The 8,421-nt window shown below is 42.1% G+C and overlaps 1 pseudogene across 1 annotated transcript; it reads right to left on the bottom strand.

Annotated features, from left to right (window-relative positions):
• Positions 1-3,782: 3,782 nt before the first annotated feature.
• LOC309856919 (armadillo repeat-containing X-linked protein 2 pseudogene) lies at positions 3,783-6,228 on the bottom strand (annotated as a pseudogene). The gene is made up of 2 exons (XR_014316640.1): positions 6,084-6,228; positions 3,783-6,010 (listed from the first exon to the last, which is right to left on the bottom strand). The product of XR_014316640.1 is annotated as an armadillo repeat-containing X-linked protein 2 pseudogene (transcript).
• Between the last annotated feature and the right edge of the window lie 2,193 nt (positions 6,229-8,421).

Raw genomic sequence — 8,421 nt, 5'->3', positions numbered from 1 at the left:
CATATGGTTTCACTTATTTGTGGAGCATAACAAATAGCATGGAGGACATGGGGAGTTAGAGAGGAGAAGGGAGTTGGGGGAAATTGGAAGGGGAGGTGAACCATGAGAGACTATGGACTCTGAAAAACAATCTGAGGGTTTTGAAGGGGTGGGGGGTGGGAGGTTGGGGTACTAGGTGGTGGGTATTATAAAGGGCACGAATTGCATGGAGCACTGGGTGTGGTGAAAAATAATGAATACTGTTATGCTGAAAATAAAAAATAAATTAAAAAAAAAAAAAAAAAAAAATTTATTTATTTTCAGAAAAACAGTATTCATTATTTTTTTATGAAACCCAGTGCTCCATGCAATCTGAGCCCTTTATAATACCCACCACCTGGTACCACAACCTCCCACCCCCCCCAACACTTCAAACCCCTCAGATTGTTTTTCAGAGTCCATAGTCTCTCGTGATTCAATTCCCCTTCCAATTTACCCCAACTCCCTACTCCTAACACCCCTTGTCCTCCATGATATTTGTTATGCTCCACAAATAAGTGAAACCATATGATAATTGACTCTCTCTGCTTGACTTATTTCACTCAGCATAATCTCTTCCAGTCCCGACCATGTTGCTACAAAAGTTGGGTATTCATCCTTTCTGATGGAGGCATAATACTCCAAAGTGTATATGGACCAATCTTCCTTATCCATTTGTCCGTTGAAGGGCATCTTGGTTCTTTCCATAGTTTGGCGACCATGGCCATTGCTGCTATAAACATTGGGGTATAGATGGCCCTTCTTTTCACGACATCTGTATCTTTGGGATAAATACCCCGGAATGCAATGGCAGGATCATAAGGAAGGTCTATTTTTAATTTCTTGAGGAATCTCCACACTGTTCTCCAAAGAGGCTGTACCAACTTGCATTCCCACCAACAGTGGAAGAGGGTTCCCCTTTCTCCACATCCTCTCCAACACATGTTGTTTCCTGTTTTGTTAATTTTGGCCATTCTAACTGGAGTAAGGTGATATCTCAATGTAGTTTTAATTTGAATCTCCCTGAGGGCTAGTGATGATGAACATTTTTTCATGTGTCTGATAGCCATTTGTATGTCTTGATTGGAGAAGTGTCTGTCCATATCTTCTTCCCATTTTTTGATATGTTTGCCTGTTTCATGTGTGTTGAAGTTTGAGGAGTTCTTTATAGATCCGGGATATCAACCTTTTGTCTGTACTGTCATTTGCAATTATCTTCTCCCATTCAGGGGGTTGCCTCTTTGTTTTCTTGACTGTTTCCTTTGCTGTGCAGAAGATTTTGATTTTGAAGAAGTTCCAAAAGTTTATTTTTGCTTTTGTTTCCTTTGCCTTTGGAGACATATCTTGAAAGAAGTTGCTGTGGCTGATATCGAAGAGATTACTGCCTATATTCTCCTCTAGGATAGTGATGGATTCCTGTCTCACGTTGAGGTCTTAATCCATTTTGAGTTTATCTTTGTGTACAGTGTAAGAGAATGGTCGAGTTTCATTCCTCTACATATAGCTGTCCAGTTTTCCCAGCACCATTTATTGAAGAGACTGTCTTTTTTCCACTGTATATTTTTTCCTGCTTTGTTGAAGATTAATTGACCATAGAGTTGAGGGTCCATACCTGGGCTCTCTACTCTGTTCACTGGTCTATGTGTCTGTTTTTATGTCAGTGCCATGCTGTCTTGGTGATCAGAGCTTTGTAATAAAGCTTGAAATCAGGTAATGTGATGCCCCCAGTTTTATTTTTGTTTTTCAACATTTCCTTAGTGATTCGGGGTCTCTTCTGATTCCATACAAAGTTTAGGATTATTTGCTCCAACTATTTGAAGAATACTGGTGGAATTTTGATTGGAATGGCATTAAAAGTATAGATTGCTCTAGGCAGTATAGATATTTTAACAATGTTTATTCTTCCTATCCAAGAGCATGGAATGGTCTTCCATCTTTTTGTGTCTTCTTCAATTTCCTTCATGAGTGTTCTGTAGTTCCTCGAATACATATCCTTTACCTCTTTGGTTATGTTTATTCCCAGGTATCTTATGTTTCTTGATGCTATAGTAAATGGAATTGATTCTCTAATTTCCCTTTCTGTATTTTAATTGTTAGTGTATAAGAAAGCCACTGATTTCTGCACATTGACTTTGTATCCTGCCACGTTGCTGAATTGCTGTAGTTCTAGTAGTTTGGGGGTGGAGTCTTTTGGGTTTTCCATATAAACATCATGTCATCTGCAAAGAGAGAGGGTTTGACTTCTTCATTACCAATATGGATACCTTTTATTTCCCTTTGTTGTCTGATTGCTGTTGCTAGCACTTCTAATACTATGTTGAACCAGAGTGGTGAAAGTGGGCATCCTTGTCTTGTTCCTGATCTTAAGAAGAAGGTTGTAAGCTTTTTCCCATTGAGGATGATATTTGCTGTGGGTCTTTCATAGATAAATTTGATGAGGTTCAGGAATGTTCTTTCTATCCCTAAACTTTGAAGTGTTTTAATCAGGAAGGAATGCTGGATTTTGTCAAATGCTTTTTCTGCATCAATTGAGAGGACCATGTGGTTCTTCTCTCTTCTCATATTAATTTGTTGTATCACATTGATTGATTTGTTAATGTTGAACCATCCTTGTAGCCCAGGGATGAATCCCACCTGATCATGGTTGATAATCTTTTTAATGTGCTTTTGGATCCTGTTGGCTAGGATCTTGTTGAGAATCTTAGCATCCATATTCATCAGTAATATTGGTCTGCAGTTCTCCTTTTTGGTAGGGTCTTTGCCTGGTTTCGGGATCAGGGTAATGCTGGCTTCATAGAAAGAGTCTGGAAGTTTTCCTTCTGCTTAATGTTTTGAAACAGCTTCAGGAGAATAGGTGTTATTTCTTCTTTGAAAGTTTGGTAGAATTCCCCAGGGAATCCATCAGGTCCTGGGCTCTTGTTTTTGGGGAGGATTTTGATCACTGCTTCAATCTCGTTATTAGATATCGGTCTATTCAGGTTGTCGATTTCTTCCTGGTTCAATTTTGGGAGTTTATAGTTTTCCAGGAATGCATCCATTTTATCTAGGTTGCTAAGCTTATTGGCATATAACTATTGATAATAACTTGTGATGATTGTTTCTACTTCCTTGGTGTTAGTTGTGATCTCTCCCTTTTCATTCATAATTTTAGGAATTTGGGCTTTCTCTCTTTCTTTTGGATTAGTGTGGCCAATGGTTTATCGATCTTATTGATTCTTCCAAAAAACCAGCTTCTAGTTTCATTGATACGTTCTTCTGTATCTCTGGTTTCTACCTCAATGATCTCAGCTCTAATCTTGATGATTTCCCTTCTTATGTGTGGAGTTGGTTTGAATTGTTGTTGATTCTCCAGTTCTTTAAGGTATAGATACAGCTGATGTATTTTAAATTTTTCAAATTTTTTGAGGGAGGCTTGGATGGCTATGTATTTCCCCCTCAGGACTGCCTTTGCTGTATCCCATAGGTTTTGGACCGAAGTGTCTTCATTCTCATTGGTTTCCATGAATTGTTTCAGTTCTTCTTAGATCTCCTGGTTGATCCAAGCATTTTTAAACAAAGTGGCCTTTAGCTTCCAGGTGTTTGAATTCCTTCTGAACTTTTCCTTTTTTTTTTTTTTTTTTTGGTCAGTCAAAACATACAACTTTATTGATGACACACAAATGAAGTCTTTGGTGGATAAGTTCAAGTCAAAACAAATGACAGAAGTGTAGGCTATTTATGATGCACAGGTTCACTGTCAACTCACATATAGGAACCAGTAAAAATATTTCCATTCAAGCAGCACGATTAAAGTCACAAATGCGTTTTCAGTACAAGAGGACTATTTATTTGGTATTCATAAAATGATTCAGCTTCAAGCTGGAGACTGTCATTGATAACATCATTCTGGATGATACATTATTCAAAACTGGCAGCTGAAAGGATCCCTTTAGTACATGGACAAGTGGAAAAGCAATAACTTTCAATTTCCATTGCTTCCAGACTGGAAAATCAAGAAATTTCTTCAAGTCTTTTGAGAGCACATAGCCAATCAGAATTTGTCCACTAGTTTTATAACTTTCACTTTCACCAAGAGGTCATGGTGATCGGCTAAGGCTCGAATTTTCTTAACGCACACTCCAGATGTAGTGCATAAGTAAAAAAGGGAACCTTTATTGAATTCTCTGTAGTTGAATACTTCTGCTCTGAGATTGTCATAGATATCTCAAACAGAGTAAGGGCATTAGTAAGAATTTCTGATTCCACATAAGAATTATAAAGGGAACTAAAGAATGATGGCACTTGGGTGCTAAGCAGTTTTATTAACATATCTGGATTTTCAGCAAAATTTGAAAGTATTTTCAAAATCTCAACCTTGATTTTTCCACCTCCCTGAGATAACAAACGGAAAAAGTTTGCAATGGAGTTGACAAGCAGGTGCTGGTAGTCATTGGTAATTGTCATGTTTGTTAAAAATTTTAGTCCGACTACCTGTACTGCTGAGTTCAAGTTAGAGGCCATGATATCATCCATTACTTTATTCATGTATACCTGAAGTCGGCCCTGATTTTCATAGTTCTCACTCAGGTTATTCATGGCCATTAAGGCTTTTTCCTTAATATGGGGATCGGTTTTGTTGATCATGTTTGCAATAATTGGGAGGCCTCCCAATTTGCGAATTGTGTCTTGGTTGCATGAATAATTGGCATTGTTGCTCAGAGTGAGCAAAGCTACCTGTTGGATGAAAGGATCATCAGATTTCTGAAGCAAAGCAAGGACTTTCCTGAGGTCTCGGACACCCAGAATCTCATCTATTTCATAAGGAAAGGGACGCTTCTGCATGGGAACAGGTCTCCTCCCCCCTCTCCCTCTCTGCTGGGTTTCAGGCTCAGAGTCTGATTCGGACTCTGTGTCAGTCCACCCGGACTCCCCTTCCTCAGAATCAGGTACCTCTGCCAGGAAAGCCTGTCCCCCGTTAGCGGAGGCTGCAGCAGCTGCCGCAGCCCCATCCCCAGGGCGGAAACCCAGCCCCAGTTCATCTACTTCCACCTTGTTTTTCTTGCCTTTGCCCTTGCCCCCAGTCCGAGACCTGGTTGCCTTGGCTCCACCTTTGGGTACAGCTCCAGCCACTGACCCGGCCTTCGGTATAGCGCCGGTATGAGCCCCCAGGCGTTGCTTTCTTGGAAGATGCTGCTGTTCTGGGGTATCCTGAAGTCCCAGGAGCCTCCGCAGCCCCAGTAGGCACTGTTGCCCCAGAAGGCACTGGTGCGGCAGGAGGCATTGTGGGTACAGGAGCCTCCACAGCCTCTGTAGATGCTGCCGCCTCGGTAGGGGCTGGTGCCCTGGGAGGCACCATGGGCACCCCGGCAGCCTCTGCTGTGCCAGGGGCTTCTGGCGAATTGGGAGCCCTTGCCACTGTGGGGGCTTCTGCAGCCACGGAAGCCTCTGCCTCCCCCGGGGGTGGTGCCATTGAGGAAGGCGCTGTGGCCCCTGCTACTGGTTCAGCCTTAGATCCAACCCCTACCCCTTCTGCCTCCTGGACCTGATTTCCTGCCCCACTCTGAGCCTCAGCGCTGGCTGCAGCTGGGGCCACTGCCTCATCTCCAGCTGCTTCCAGAGCAGAGGCTTCATCCTGGGCCCTGTCCTCTGTCCGAGTGCGGACTGGGGTTGGAGGACGGAATCCAGGCCCAAGGTCAATTGTGAATCCAGCCCTTGGTCCGGCTCTAGCCCTGGCTCCATTCCCAGCCACAGCCCTTGTCCTGGGCTTGGCCATTCTCTTCTTTGTCTGGTTTCTTACCCTGGCATATTTGTAGACACAGTACCAGGCACTAGCCCCAATCACTATCCCCGCGGCGACACAGCCAGCATCTCGAACTCGGCTCATGGTGCAGCTGGAGTAATTCTCTGATCCAGGGTGTGGACCTGGCTTTCCTAAATGGGATGTGTGCACGTCTGGGCGAGGCACTTCCGCTCAGGCTCACAGGTTTTCCACAGGCTACAAGCAGAGCAGGACCTGCTGGGAACATGGGCAGTTTACTTTTTTCCACCAAGCTTGTACTTGTGCAGGGCCTCAAATTCAGGCAGACCTCCAGGGATTCAGGGCTGTTTCCTCTTCGTTCAGTTCAGTGAAAGCTTCATCCTAAGGACAGACTGCCGGATCTGGGGGAATTTTCTCCTCCTCCTCCTCGCCTGGGTTAAACGCAGGGCAGTGTGCAGCACAAGAGAGTTGGTACCCAGAGGAGGTGAACTTTTCCTTTTGATTGAGCTCCAGTGTCAAAGCATTGTGATCTGAGAATATGCAGGGAATCATCTCAGTCTTTTAGTATCAGTTGAGTCCTGATTTGTGACGCTGTATGTGTTCTATTCTGGAGAAAGTACCATGTGCACTTGAGAAGAATGAGTATTCTGGGTTTTTTTAGGGTGGAATGTTCTGTATATATCTATGAGGTCCATCTGTTCCAGTGTGTCATTCAATGCTCTTGTTTCTTTATTGATATTCTGCTTCAATTATCTGTCTATTTCTGAGAGAGGCATGTTAAGCTCTCCTACGATTAGTGTTTTCATATCAATATGACTCTTTATCTTGATTAACAGGTTTCTTAAGTAATTGGCTGCTCCCATATTGGGGGCATAGATATTTACAATTGTTAGAACATCTTAGTGGATAGTCCCTTTAAGCATTATGTAGTGTCCTTTTGTATATCTGACTACAGTCTTTAGATTAAAGTCTAATTTATCTGATATGAGAATCGCTATCCCAGCCTTCTTTTGAGGCCCATTGGCATGAAAGATGCTTCTCCATCCCTTCACTTTCAGTCTGGGTGTACCTTTATGTTTAAAATGGGTCTCTTGTAGACAACATATGGATGGGTTCTGTCGTTTTATCCAATCTGCAACCCTGTGCCATTTTATGGGCACATTTAGGCCATTCATATTGAGAGTTATTATTGATAGATACGTTTTTATTGACATCGAGTTACCATTGAAGTCTTTCTTTCTGTAGACTGTCTCTATATTTCTGTTCAATGCTATTCTTAGGATTTTTCCTCTTTTATAGAACCCCCCTTAATATTTCCTACAGTGTCAGCTTGGTGGTTGCATAGTCTGTTAAGCCTTCTCGGTCTTGGAAACTCTTTATCTCTCCATCCATTTTGAATGTCATTCTTGCTGGATAAAGTATTCTTGGCTGCGTGTTCTTCTCATTTAGTGCCCTGAATATATCTTGCCAGCTTTTTCTGGCTTGTCAGATCTCTGTGGACAGCTCTAACGTTATTTTGATGGGTTTCCCTCTGTAAGTAAGGAGCCTCTTTGCCCTGGCGGCTTTCAAGAAATTATACCTACAACTATAATTCCTCATTCTGACTGTCAGGTGTCCGTGATGTTTTTTTGGAATGTATAATCTTGGGTGGAGACCGTTCAGCCTCTAGTACATGAACGCTGGTTCCATTCGCGAAATTGGGAAAATTTTCATGAAGGACTTGCTCCACTATATCTTCTAGACTTCTTACTTTCTCCTCCCCTTCAGGGATTCCATTATTCTGATGTTGGAACGCTTCATGGCATCATTTATTTGCCTGATTCTGTATTCATGATTTCTAAGCTGTTTGTTCCAGACTTCCTCCTGATCCTTTCCCTTTGTTTGTCCTCCAGATCACTAATTCTATCTTCTGTCCCAGTTACCCTAGCTTGGGAGAATTTAGATTAGATTGGAACTCATTGAGAGAATTGTGAACCTCATCCCTGGTAGCTTTAAGCTCCGCCCTAACATTGTGAACATCCTGTCTGGTCGCTTTCAGTTCAGCCCTAATCAATTCCTTTTGGTCATCCATGGCTTTTTCCAACCTAGCTATTGCCTGGATAATTGTTAGCCTGAATTCTCTTTCCGACATATTGTCTATGTAGATAGCTCTGTTGCAGAAGGTCCATCCTCTGTATTTTTCTTCTTTGGGGCATTCCTCTTCCTAGTCATTTTGGTGGGAGATGACTGAACAGATGTAGCTGGATGTATCAACTGTGGTGCAGTCAAGGTGCACCCTGGAACACTTCTGAGCAACCAGGATTTCCTCTCAAATGAGACACAAAAGAAAAGAAGAAGAAGAGAGAGAGACAGGAAAGAAAGGGAAGATGAAAGAGAAGGTTCAGCCCAAATGGGCCCCAAGGTGAGATTTATGAAGTAGACAAACAAAAACAGACAAACAAAAAGACTGAATTAAGTGTATGACAAGAGAAAAAAATATATATATGCAAATAAAGGAAGAACCTCATCAGAAAGAACCCCAAGTGTAAGATTTATATGCTATCAGGACAAACACAAAAACACTGGTGGAAGAAGATGGGAGAGTGGTTGTAAATTCTCAGTGTGTGTGAGGAAGGTTGTTTTGTTTCTTCCTGGATGTATCTTGATATTTTTTTTAAGGATTCAAC

This window comes from Mustela nivalis (genome assembly GCF_964662115.1).
Source record: "Mustela nivalis genome assembly, chromosome: Y".
Classification (NCBI taxonomy): domain Eukaryota; kingdom Metazoa; phylum Chordata; class Mammalia; order Carnivora; family Mustelidae; genus Mustela; species Mustela nivalis.
Note: the sequence above shows the minus strand (reverse complement) of the source record. Positions and strands in the feature narration are given on the sequence as shown.